Source organism: Aethalodelphis obliquidens, unplaced genomic scaffold (assembly GCF_003676395.1).
Source record: "Aethalodelphis obliquidens isolate GAN/ISIS:26980383/991018 unplaced genomic scaffold, ASM367639v1 scaffold12, whole genome shotgun sequence".
In the NCBI taxonomy this organism is placed as follows: domain Eukaryota; kingdom Metazoa; phylum Chordata; class Mammalia; order Artiodactyla; family Delphinidae; genus Aethalodelphis; species Aethalodelphis obliquidens.
Genome location: NW_020837956.1, coordinates 39003298 through 39017335, shown reverse-complemented (window position 1 = coordinate 39017335; position 14038 = coordinate 39003298). Strand labels below are relative to the sequence as shown.

General features: G+C 43.8%; 1 long non-coding RNA gene across 3 annotated transcripts; it reads right to left on the bottom strand.

The window, feature by feature from the left end:
* Positions 1-777: 777 nt before the first annotated feature.
* Positions 778-10362, bottom strand: LOC113624101 (uncharacterized). Of its 3 annotated transcripts, XR_003434215.1 has the most exons (4): positions 8870-10362; positions 5288-5445; positions 1476-1666; positions 778-1216 (listed from the first exon to the last, which is right to left on the bottom strand). It is a non-coding gene; the product is annotated as an uncharacterized LOC113624101 (long non-coding RNA). The 3 variants fall into 3 exon arrangements; XR_003434213.1 differs by lacking the exon at positions 5288-5445 and having other exon boundaries at positions 8870-10351; XR_003434214.1 differs by lacking the exon at positions 8870-10362 and having other exon boundaries at positions 5288-8862.
* Positions 10363-14038: the final 3676 nt, after the last annotated feature.

Below are 14038 nucleotides of genomic sequence, written 5' to 3'. Positions count from 1 at the left end.
GCAGGGGGGCAGCCTGAGCCAGGCCTCAGCTGAGTCCCAGACCACGTGGAGGCTTAGCCAGGAGAAGGAGGGTGAGCAGGGAAGAGAGGAAGCTCCGACCAAGAGGATGGGAGAGGACTTTACAGAAGTTGCGGGGGACACGCATCAGCTCACCCCAAGCATCCCCATCACACTCTTCCCGTTCGCTCAGCCCCATTGCTCCATGCTCAGCTGGGCTACTCTTTCCTCCCTGTTACGTGGAGTATTTCATGACAGCCTAATCTTCTCAAGGCCCTGGGTTAAGCCGACTCTAACACAAGGAGGAAAGGTTAATAAGCACAGACGTGAAAATTCCTCATAGACCTCACCACACACGCTGTGAGTCAGGAGACAGCAACCAAAACGCACTGTGAGTCGCGCTGCTGAGGCGGCCAGAGCACAGCCAGAGGCAGCCCAGTGTCCGGGAACCTCGGAGCTGGAAATGGAAAAGCTTAAGTGCCTCCAAACACAAGGTGAAGAAGCCAAGCTTCTCTCTGATGACCACGAGCCACGTTTGAAGAAAAAAGAAAGATCTTAAAGTGAAAAACTAGTATTGAATCTTTAGGAATCAATACATTTAAAACAGAACATGGGGGAACTTCCCCCATGGTCCAGTGGGTAAGACTCTGCACTCCCCAACGCAGGGGGTCCGGGTTCGATCCTTGGTCAGGGAACTAGACCCCGCGTGCCGCAACTAAGACCTGGCGCAGCCTAAATAAATAAATATTTTAAAAAATAAATAAAACAAAACATGGGATGTCTGGTTATCCATTAGATCACTCGGGATTCACATGGAAAGGAAAAAATTTATTAAAGAACAGAACTTGAGAGCTGACAGGATACAACCTAAAATTATGACAATAAGCAAGAATCTGATAAATTTCATCCAGATAGCTGAGAACCGAATACAGTATTTCCCAAACCACCTATCATTTGCCCAAAAATAAAGAAACATCATTCCCATTTATCATTTGACTTAACATTGCATCGAGTAATATAATGAATGGGAATTTCTTAGCCAATAAAATGTCCTATATTTCTCAGCAATGCTTTCACATACTGCAAACTAATTAATTCAAAATCTGTTTTGTCTGGTCCCTTGTGTTCTCAGTTAATGAGATTTCATGCAGTCCATCCTGGTAACAGCTTCACGTCCCTTCTTCATTTCCTCTGATGCTTAGAGCCAAAGGGCTTCCAACTAAAAAAATAAAATAGAAAATATTCCTCAATTTTGATAAAATGCTGGATCTACATAATCAAATTTCATCAGAAAGATTCTGAGAAGGGGCCAACCACAAACCATTTCAATTTCAAATATTAAAATATTCAATATTTTAAAATTAAAATATTCTTTTAATTTCTCCATCATAAGTTTTGGAGTTATCAGACCAGGTCTCTGAATTTGAGTGTAGAAACTGTGATCGCAGGATGAAGAGGGAGAGAATCGCAGAACTTACCCGGGTTGAATGGACTTCAGAACCATGAAGTCCAATAGGCTGGATTTCCAGAACAGGAAAGTGGCCGGTCCAGACCAGAAGTGATGTCCCAAACCAGGCAAGAAATGAATGATGGTTCTGGAGCTCACATTTTGGGGATGCCAGCGCACACTTCTGACTTCTGATTGATTTGGAAAGGTTTCCTGGAAAGGCTGGAATTTTGGTGGAAAAGGCAATGAGGAAAGATAAGAATTGGAAAGTAGACAACTGCTTTTTCAGACTTAACTAAATCTTTTAACTTTTTCTCCAAATTTGTATTCTTTGACCTTTTCAACAGGCCCAAGAAAGCGACATGCTGACACAATACCACATGTGCATGGTGGGTTCCGTCTGCCTAGAAGGAATAGAACACAATACGATCATGGTCACAGGGCCACACAGACAAAGACAGCCATCAGAGCTGGTGTTAACCTGTGTACAATTACAGCTGCCATCTACGGAGCTCATTTTGGAAATATTAGACTACTCAAACTCTTTCCTAATAATTCTCAAAATAAATTTGGAAGGTAGATATTACTATTAGCTTTAGCAATCTAAAGTTAATCTAAATCCTCTTTTAACAGATGTGGAACATGACACTCAGACAGGTTAAGTCATTTGCTAATTTCCCACCAGCTCGAGAAAGACAGAAATGAGGCTCCTTGTGGATCTTCCTGAATTCATTTGTTTCCTCTCTCTCTCTCTCTCTCTCTCTCTCTCTCTCTCTCTCTCTCTCTCCCTCCAATTCTGCTTCTCCTACAAAGTCCAGATCTTTCAAGCTTGTGGGTTTCAGCCTGGCCCCAAGGCACTGAGAATTCACACTACCATCAAGACATCTTATGCAATTTTACTACAGCTGATGTGGAAACTTTAAGATCCCTGGAGTACTGAAGATCACAGCTCAACAGAATATAGATGAGAGACAGAGAGAAAGCGAGACAGAGACAGAGAAAGAAGGGGGAGACTTAGATACGCAGAGAGATGAATTCATTGATATTTTAACAAAAAGAAAGCTAAAGGTGCCTCTCCCTCTGAAAGTTTCATGTCACCTCAATTCCTGGATCTGTCTCGTATGCCTTCCCTTTGAGGCTCCTGGTATGCCCTTCCAGGACTCAGATGTCCCCCTGGCCCAGGACAGCTGCCCCTGGCTGCAGTTGGCACTGCCTGAAGCGGGTCAGCTGGGCAGGTGGGTGGGCACTCCATATGTCCTCAGCTCCTGCCAGCCCTGGGAGCTCCTCATGGGGACACAGATGCCCTGACCACCCTCTACTACATTAGCTCCTTTCACAGGGGACTGGATGGCTATTGGTGAGCATTTGTCTACCTCCTCCCATGGGGGCCGAGACTAACCCAGGTTACTTCCACCTGCTTCTCTTTTTTGCCACCCTCCCTACCTTCTGTTGTGCGCTGGCCAGTGGGAGTTCCTGGGAAGCCACACAGGCAGCGTCCTCTGTGCTCGTCATGCCAACCTTCATCAGAGCACATGCACTGGGGGCTCTTGGAGATGGGAGAGAAGCGGTAAGCTCTCAGAACGTCCTCCCTGGAGCCATTCTGGGGCAGGCTCACTTTCAGTGGTTTGCATGTTGTTCGCCATAGAAACCGTAAGATGGGCAAAGCAGAGAGCTATGGGCCTGAGTGGGAGCAGAGCACTCAGATCCCTCTGGCTCTCATTTCTTACTTACGATGACCCCAAGTAACCTCCACAGAGCACAGCTTGACGTGGCAGATCTAACCAAGCTTCTCCATTTTACTTATGAGAAAATAAGCCTCTGAAGAAGGAAGACCAGCCCAGGAGACACAGTGACGTTGGCTCAGCCTTGCCTCTCCATTGGCCTCTCGAGTCCCAATTCCTGTTCTTCCAGCCATCCTCCCTCATCCAAAAGAGATTTCGTAGAAGGTGGCGGTCCACCAGGTCACCTACTGCCCACTCAGGCACATCCTTCTTCATCCCACCTGCCTCTCACCAAGCTGTTTCTAGTGTGTGTAAGTGTGCATTTATGTGGAGACCATGGTCCATGTGCGAAAGTACATTTAGGTAAGTGACAAATTCCAGGATGGCAGTGCATTAGTTACAACCAATTAGGAGAAAATTATCACTGCGAAGTGCTCGTATCCCCTGCACTGGGCCAAAAGCCAACATGTAGCATTTGCTAAGTATTACCTCATTGGGCTCAGTAGATGGTAAAGGGGTTTAAATCCAATTCAATAAAATATTTGATGTTAAGACTGAATCCTTAGGACTATAAATTCCAGTTAGTGGACCAGAAAGAGGTTACTCTGTATGTCCATACATCACTCACCTCCTCTCTCCACTATTATTGACAGCAATAGGTGTTGGAAAATCTTGGTGTTTTGAAGATACATCAACTTGTGTTCCAGCCCCAGCTTTGCTACTTTTAAGATGTGTGATCTCAAGATCATCAGTTCTCTTATGTATAAAATAGAGACAATAATACATACTTTGCCAGGTTGTTGGATTTAAAATGGGTAGAGTTTATAGAATCTACCTAGCACATAACAACTGCTCGACAAATGGTAGTTATTACTACTATATTAGCAGCCTTTACATGTTAGTGGTTCTGCTTGATACTTATTAAAGCAAATACGTATCATTACAGCTAATAAGTATTTAGTGCTATGTACATGCCAAGCATTTTGGTACATCTTAGGTAAATTTCAAAGAAGTGCAAAATGTAACTCTTGCCGTCAAAATAACTCGAAAGACAGCTGAAGAGAAACATTAATATATATCCTAACACTAAAATAATTTCACATGGATTATAAAATAGAAGCAAATAGAAGAAAATCAGGATATTAAATTTTTTTTTAATTTATCTTGGAAATGAGAAAAACTTTCAAAGCAAAACAAGAAAGGCAGAAGCACACAGATGTTTATAGCAGCTTTACTCATAATTGCAAAAACTTGGAAGCAACCAAGATGTCCTGCAGTAAGTGAGTGGAGAAATAAACTGTGGTGCATTCACACAATGAAATATTCTTCAACACTAAAGAGATATAATCTATCAAGCCATGAAAATACATGAAGGAAACTTAAACGCATATTACCAGTGAAAGAAACCAATATGAAAAGACTACCTACTGTATGATTCCAACTATATGACATTCTAGAAAAGGCAAAACTGTGGAGACAGAAAGAAAGATCAGGCGTTGTCACAAGTCGGGGTAGAAGGCGGGTGGGGAGAAGAAGAGGTAGAACACAGAGGATTTTTATGGCAGCGAAACTATTCCGATTAATACTGTGACGGTGTATATGTGTCATCATACATTTGTCCAAAGCCATGGAATGTATAACTCCAAGAATGGAGCCTGTTGTAAACTGTGGACTTGATGTGATCATGATGGTCGACAGAGGCCCCTTGGTTGTCACAAATGGACCACTCTGGCGGGGGATGCTGATGATGGTGGAGGCTGTGCCTGCGTGGAGGCAGGAGGATTATGTGAGCAGCCTCTGTGCCCACCTCTCAAGATCGCTGTGAACCAAAAACTTCTCCGAAAATATAATGTGTTTAAGAAAAAAAAACAAAGACAGAAGCTATTGAGGAACAAGAAAAGAAAAGGGCTTTGATGAGAGCTCTTAACTAGTGAAGCTGTTTACAGAGAGATTATTCCTGTAACTGGGAAGAGGCTACAGTGGCTTCGTTTTTCCATGGAAAACACGGGAAAGAGGACAAGGGGACAGAGAGTGAGAGAGAAACACAGGGTCACTTCAGAAGAGGAACGTCAGGGACCATGATCACAGACATCCAGGACCGCACGGGCAAAGCATCCCAGACCTCAAGGACGGAGGGGCCGTTGACCACATGGACCTGAGTCGACCTGACAGGAGGTGAGGCTGAGGTTCAGCTGTGTCAGAGCTGCGGGTGAAAGAGGCCAGCAGTACAAAGGAAATTCAAGTCTGCAGCTACGGTTCAGGAATAAGATGTACTTTTGTCTGCAAAAAGAGAAAAAGGAACCTTAGACCCCCAAGAACTGTCTTCAGAGGTCCCCAGAGGAGGGGTGGAGCTTCCCGTGGGCCCCTCGAGAGATGAATTGAAGTAGGGGCTGGAAAAGAACCCCCGGCAGGTCCGGCCTCAGTGTGGGTTGCAGACTTATGTGCAGGGGGCTCTACTTCTTTGTGGGGCGCTGTGAGCGTGTTCCAGCTTTCGGGGGAGGAGAGAGGGCCAGCGGGCAGCAGGAGAGGAGGTGTGCTTGTGGTTCCTCCTTAATCTAACTTAACCTTGTGGGGAGTGAGCGCTAACGACACAGTTTGGGGTCATCCCAGCAGAGGTGAGTGGAACCAACAGGGGAGCAGGGGAGCTCATGAGAAAGGAGAGGGGGTCCCAGGGCCAGGCACCTCACCTACATCAGCACCTACAGTCTCCTAGCTTAAAAGTAGAAATCACTGGTGATATCAGTGTACACAGAGGCCCTGAGTTCTCACTTCTGTGTAAGTCAGCATCCCGGCCAACTCACACAGTGGACATTTCCGACGCCAACACTGCCTCAAGGGAAGGCCGGGTGATCAGATCAGAGCGTGCAGTTTGGTGTAATGGATTAGAGCAAGAGTTCCCCGTATGGGCTGAAATCTCAGCTCATAAAATTACCCTCGCCAGATGGGAGGGCTAAGAGGGAACGTAGAGATCTTGCACTGGAGGCGGCAGAGCGAGAGCTTAAAGCCAGAAGATGGAGCCAGCCTGCTCGGATTTGAATTCCGGCCCTACCAGGCACTAGCTTGCGGCCCTGAGCAAGCTGCTTCACCCTCCCGCGGCTTCCCTTCCCCACCAGCAAAATGCCGATAATAGTATGACCTACCTCAGGGGGTCGCCTGCAGAATTAACCAAGTTAATGTCTGTAGAGTGCTTATAACCACAACTGGCCGGAAATAAGACCTATAGAAATGTTACTTAAATAAATGTAACGTTACTCCCCCCTTTACCGATGAGAGAAGGGCAGGCTGAAGCGGGAGCGTGATTTCCCCAAGTTTGTTCAGATGCTCTGTGTTCTTCGGGTCCTGGACCCTGGTCTCCAGATGCTCCGTCCACCACCCACGTGGCCTGGGAGCCAACAGGGCCGCACAGAGGGCCTGCAGATTCCGGAAGGGCCCCCGTTGTCCCGCCCCACACTGTCACAGCCTGACCTGCCACCGTGTCCCCTTCTGGCGGGGTCTGACCAGGCCACACAGAGGAAGCCACTGAGGTCTCTGGAGTTCCAGCACTTCCCATCATATCAAATACCATTTCACTTTCCATTTCCTCAAGGGAGGGAGGGAAAGAGAGAAAGACGATATCGCTCGTACTCCCCTACTTCACAGTTTTGCTGTGACAATACAAAGGGATAAGATATTTTACATGGTAAAGAGGGCTACATAAATGTCAAATAGGGAAAAAATGGGATGCATAGGGCTGCCTTCCAATGAGAACTTAGGAATCCTATTAATTAAAAAGACTCGCATGACTTTGCCCCATCTGACTTCACTCTAGATAATTCATATACGCGGACCCAGAGCAGCCGAGCTCTTCTGGGAAATAGGATAAAAACGCGTGGTCTCTGCCAGGAAGGTTTCAGTCTGTGGAGAGAGACGGCCATTTCCTGCTGAGGGCTTTTCCTCAAATGCTTGTAACTGGTGCTCATCCAGTCGGGCTTCACCGTCCTCAGGGAATGCTCATCACATTTACGATACACAGTTCACTCCTTTAAGGAGAGGCTGAACATAATCTGTGCCTGAATCACTTTTGAGTTCCCGCTCCTTCAGGGCCCCTTCTCTACCTGCCGAGGGCGGTTCCCTCCACGTGCCTGTCTGTCAGCACCAAAGCCTCGGATTTGCTGAACTTGCCGGTCCTTGCCCTCCACGGTGGAAGACACAACCCTCAGAGTTGTAGACTCATCCGCTGCCTGGTTGATGCAGCTCCCATGGCCTCCTTCTTATTCCTCATACACGTCAAGAATCCTCCTATCACCTCAGGGCCTTGGCACGTGCAGTCACTCCTGATAAGCGCACGGCTGGAACTTCTCACTTCTTCCAGGTATTCAAGTATCTCTTTAGCAGAGCAATCTCCTCACACCACCCAAGTTAAAACCTCAACCCTCTCCCCAGCCTGACTCTCCCTATCTACTGCACATATTTTAATTTCGTCTGTGGCACGAACACCACCAGGGCACTAACGTCGTATGTATTTATTTGTTTTTTATCTGTGTCTCTGACCTCCAGAGAGGAGGGATAGTGTCTGTGTTTATCTAAGACCCCTGTGCTCACAACAGCTACCAGAGTAATTGACACTTAGAAGATACTCTGTCAATGGGTAACAAGTCTCTAAGTATAGAAGAGGAGGTTTTCTCCTAGAAAGTCAAGGAGAGCAGGGGACAGAACAAGGATCTACAGTCAGAAGGTGGAGTCCAGGCTCTATTCGTTATTACCTGGGGGCATTCAGTGAAGTCGTATAACCTCTCCTCCTTCATCTATAAAGTGATATAAAGTCTCACCCACTCCTACATAGGATGGACTGAGACAACTTATAAAGGGACCATTTGTAACTAACAAAGAGCTATACAAATACAAAGCTGTACAAATCTGGGTATATTTGTTTTTCAGTTTTCATCTTTGGTTTTGATTTAATTATATATTTAGATTGAACGGTCACTGGGACTGGCTTTGCTGTCACCTGAGGCCTTCAAGTACAGTGCTTAGGGGCCCTCGCTGGTTCCAGGGTCAGGCAAACATAGCATGATTCCTGGCTCCACCATTAACTAGCCCTGTGACCTCGGGCTGGTTAAATCACTTCAAAATAGATATAAGTTTATAACAGTATTATGGTTCATAGATTTAATGTGAACAATATGTGCAATAATGCATGTGAGACTCTTAGCAGATGTTTAGGGTTAATATTTTTATTGACTAAAGTGGTTTCTCTTTCTAAGGGAGATAATTCTCTGTTGGAAACATTTGGTTTTTAAATACAAATGGAAAGAGGCCTTCCTGAAAGTTTTTCATTTTTGAAACATGATCTCTTGTGCTGGGCGATGGGGTAAATGCTTAAGCTCATGTCACCTAGATAGCAAAAGTATAGCTCTTAACTCTCAATTTTTGTCTGTTAATAAAATTAAATAATAAGCTGCCATTGTTATTGACTTTATACACATATATATATTTACCACTGCCATGCTTAAATTCGTGGGCAAATCAGCTCTGTGTTTTGGCAGTCTCTCCTGTGGAAAAGAGTGTTTATGTTTATAATCTTCCAGAGCTGGAAAGGCTCAGTTTGCCAGCTCTGGAAATGACTCAGCAGTGAATACTAATAGGTGTGCTTCCCTTTGAGCCCACAGATTTGTGAAAGTCAGAATGTGCTCAGCAAGACAGAAGAAGGAAGTAGGGAATTAACCTTAACGTGGTGCCTTTTCTGGGCCAGGACCAGCAGCTCCTCTTCCTTGTATCATCTCATTTCATTCTCACATCAGATCTCTGAGGGAAATGATGACGTCCCTGATGGAGAAATGAGAAAATAAAGTCACACTGAAGTTAAGTAACTTGCCCACAGAGCTAATAAAAGCCAAAACCCAAATCCTGACAAGCGGGATATTTGTTCCTCGCTTTGACAAATACTTACTTTGCATCTATTATATGCCAGGCACTGTCCTAGGCACTGGGATTAAAGCAATGAGAAAAAGAAAGCCTCTGCCTTCATAGAGGGCACATTCTAGTGCAAAAGTACAGGTAAACACGCACATACTATACACAGAGATATAGCTATAAGTATGGGTGTGGACATAGATAGAGATATGGTTATGAGTACAGATATATAATTATGGGTATGGATATAAATGTGATAATTGTAGACAAACACACAGGCACAGACACAGACATGGAGAGACACAGGTAGTCATGAGTTAGCGCTAAGTGGAAGAGGATGATGAAAGGTATTTCAGATCAAGTAATGTGGAAGGCCTTTTAGGAGAAATACCAAAAGGAGACTTAAAGGAAGACCCCTGAGTGTGATGAACAAGGTGACTTTTAAGGATCACACTGGATGCTGCACAAAGAGCAGGCTATAGGGGACAGCAGAGTGTCAGCAGAAACACCAGGGTCGAGGTTACCGCCGCAGTTCTTAGGAGGAAAACAGAGGTTCCACTGAGCGGGAGTGACAGCTGCATCCTCCTTAGTCACACTGTAAGTCACACTAGACTCCCCTAAGGAATTTAAAGGTAATTTTTTACAGAAGGCTAATTTACCTAGACGTTTTGTGGGAACCAACACACAATGTAACACATTACATACCAACACCAGGCTTTCCCAAGTTATTAAAACAGTAACAAAATGGTATAAAAACAACAAACCCTGTGCTACAATCTTGTTAAAAATTATAAGGGATTTAGGGTCATAGGTGAATTCCATTCATGATGCAATTATGAAACTATGGCCAATGGAAGTGGAGGGCCCTTGGTCCTCTTCCAGCCTGATGGTTTTGGTTTGCAAAGAGAGAGAGTAACTTACGCACGGTCACAGATCCACCCAGTTGGGAATGACACCTACGTCCGCTTACAGCCAGAAGTGCTTTCACTCATTACTTCACTTATATTTATGCACAAAAAAAGTGGAAGATGATACATATTTTCATTAAAAGAGTGGCCACCATCAGATTTGTGGTTACCAGAGGCAGAGGAGGGGGGAGGGGAATAGGATAAAAGTGGTAAAAAGGTGCAAACTCCCAGCTGTAAGATACGTAAGTACTAGGGATGTGACGTACAACACGATAAATATAATTAACACTTCCGTACATTATAAATGAAAGTTGTCCAGAGAGCAAATCCTAGGAGCTCTCATCACAAGGAAAAACATTTTTCTATTTATTTAATTTTATATCTATAAGAGATGATGGATGGGACTTCCCTGGTGGCGCAGTGGTTAAGAATCCGCCTGCCGATGCAGGGGACACGGGTTCGAGCCCTGGTCCGGGAAGATCTCACTTGCTGCAGAGCAACTAAGCCCGTGCGTCACAACTACTGAGCCTGCACTCTACAGCCCGCGTGCCACAACTACTGAAGTCTGCGCACCTAGAGCCCATGCTCCGCAACAAGAGCCTGTGCTCCTCAACAAGAGCCCGTGCTCCACAACAAGAGAAGCCACCGCAATGAGAAGCCCGTGCACCACAAAGAAGAGTAGCCCCCGCTCGCCACAACTAGAGAAAAGCCCACGCACAGCAATGAAAACCCAATGCAGCCAAAACATAAATAATAAATAAATTAATTTAAAAAAAAGAGAGAGATAATGGATATTCACTAAACTTCTTGTGATCATCATTTCATGAGGTATCAAGTCAAATCATTATGCTGTATACTTTAAACATATACAGCGCTGTGTGTCAATTATATCTCAATAAAAATGGAAGGGAAAAAAAAGAATGATCACAGTTTTTATACATGCATCTCCACATTCCCCAACACTAAGCCTAACACTCACTTTTAATGAAGCTCTCCTCGGGTAGAAATAGACCAGAACTGCTAGTCAGACTATTCAGGGGTAAGGGGAAAACTCCTTACTGAAAGTTCTGACTAGAGAAAATGTTGAAAAATCTTTTATGGCTTCAAAAAGCACTCATTAGTTAATGGCCTCGCTTTGTTTTTTTTTTAAAAAAACTTCAGAATAGAAAATTTGGGTGTGTGCGTATGGTTGTTTTTTCAGTTAAAACTCAGAAAATATTCTTTCCTACCTCAAAGATGAGCACAAAATGCATTGTTTGTAAGAGCTTACAGACCGGGTTCAGCCAGAAGTGAAATATGAGAACTCCCTCAAATGCCTTATTATTCTAGAGAAACGGGACACACCCTCAATTATGGCAAAATAAGTACAGCCACTAATGTCATGCATGTTAATAAAACTTTTGGAGACTTCACAGGAAAGTTTATAGTGTGTTTTTTAAACCATGGTATTTTGGTGATTGGTCAGTAATTACCAGCTCTTGGACCATGCTGAATCCATTAGCCATACCCTACATAAGCAATGCTTTTTGCATCTAGAGTAATACAAGGAGGGGAGTTGGGGTGGGGCGGTTTTAAGAGCAAGTAAACAAGGACACATAAAAGCCCCAGAATATTTCTTAATGCCAGATCTCAAATCGTAAACATCAGAGGGAGGAAAATAGATGCATACATATACATGTACAAAAACATATATGTAGGTATGTGTCTATAATATTTATGGCATCAGATATGCTGACCAAATCTATTGCATTATAAAGAGCACAAGAAAAAGAACTGGGCAACATTTCTATTTTTGCATCTGCTACTAGCAAATTCTCCAACCTGGGCAGGGCAGGTCTCTGGGCCTCATTTTCCAGAGCTATTAAAGAAAGAGATGGAGTTCTCTGATCACTAAGGTCTTCTTTTGAAAATGTTTCTGACCCCAGGGCTGTGTTTAGAATTCTTGAAGCAAGAAATTAGCCACTTTTCAATACTTGCTACTTTGACCTAGAAATGTTCCACGGTTTGTCCTTTGTTCTCCCATTAGAGCATACATTTAAATAAAAATGAAAGGGAAAAAAAAGAAAGGAACCACCGTTGTTTATCCAAGCACAGTTTGTGTGTAATGAAGGGAGTGATTATCTCGGCAAAAAGAACAGCTCCTCCCTCAATGTTTAAAATTAGCACTTCTCCTCCCTCTAGTGGAAATGCCATGTACTTACTCCAAAACGAAACTGATTTGTTTTCATCAAACAAAACAGAGAAAAAGAGCTAGCATGACTGAGTCCTAATACGGGATCAAACAAACACAATTTGCTACAGTGTTGTCCCACACAAATGTCTTAAATATTTCACTTGTTTAAAACAATTCAAGATTAACAATGAAAGCCTGCAAAGTAGATTTAGACCCACCCAGGGTCTGCAAATGAAATACACGGGTCCAAGTTAGATATTTTGTATTTAATTTATGCCCCCAAGAATGTTAAAATCAGTTCACTTATGAAAATTACTGAGTCAAAGCAGTCACTAAACAGGACAAGTGAAGCAAACCCTAAGACAGGAGGGCTGAAGACAGGGCTTTTGGGCAAGAAATGTCCATTTCAATCCAGTTTACGTGTAGGTACTTATTTTATGTATCTTCTGATTTCATCTCTGTGAAACCTTTCTTGACTCCCCAGGCAAAGTAAATTGTGCCCTGACTTGTCGTAAACACCTCCTCCAGCCACAGAAAGCACGTCAACAATGGTGTGTGTGCATGTCCACCTCCCATCTGGACAGGGAGCCCCTTACAGGGAGCTTCTCACCCTCCTTGTGTTTCTCTTCCGGTTGGAGAATCGAGTGACACAGCTGGAGAGACTGTGACTTCAAAGGCACTCACATTCAATTGACTCAAAATCACTGTGCTGAAAAGTTATTTTTTCTTTAAGATAAAATCAAATAACACCGTGCTGGCTCCATTCAGCCTGCTAGCCAATCCAACCAGAGCCCTGGTTGGTCCTCTTTCCCAAGTAAGAGTTGTAATAAGATCTACACACCCTAAAGAGTGAACAAGGTAAAGGACGATCACTAAGGAGGTCGGCTGGATGTCTACAGCAGTAATTCAGAAGATGAGAGCGTCACTCAATGCGATCACACCGATCATGTGTAGCTAATCTTCCACACCAATCATGAGCCACTGCCAGGCATCACCAGAATCTGAGGGGAGCATCCTACCTGGAAGGTGCAAATAAAACAAACAGAGCAACCTAAATGTCCATCAACAGATGAATGGATAAAGAAGATGTGGTCTATATAGACAATGGAATATTACTCAGCCATAAGAAAGAATGAAGTAACGTCATTTGCAGCAACACAGATGCTCCTAGGCATGATCATTACTAAGGAAAGTAAGTCAGAGAAAGACAAATACCATATGATAGCACTTATATGCGGAATCTTTAAAAAATGATACGACGAACTTATTTACAGAACAGAAATAGACTCAAAGACACTGAAGACAAATTTATGGTTACTGAAGGGGAAGGGGGGAGGGATAAATCAGGAGTTTGGGATTAACAGAAACACACTACTAGATATAAAATAGATAACCAACAAGGACCTACTGTATAGCACAGGGAACTATACTCAATATCTGTAATAACCTATAGTGGAAAAGAAACTGAAAAAAGAATATATATATACACACACACATATACATATATATGACTGAATCACTTTGTTGTACACCTGAAACACTGTAAATCAACTAAACATTAATTTTAAAAATTCCAAAGAAACAAATAAATAAAAATTCACCGTAGAGGAAATGGAGATTTTGCATGAGGAACTTTAAACAAAGCCATCACTAAAGTCTCAGAATAGTAAGTAAAGACACTGCATCCAATAAAAAAGAAAAGATATTATTTTAAAAAGAATATTTAGGGCTTCCCTGGTGGCGCAGTGGTTGGGGGTCTGCCTGCCGATGCAGGGGACACGGGTTCGTGCCCTGGTCTGGGAAGATCCCACATGCCGCAGAGCAGCTGGGCTCGTGAGCCATGGCCGCTGAGCCTGCGCTTCCGGAGCCTGTGCTCCGCAACGGGAGAGACCACAACAGT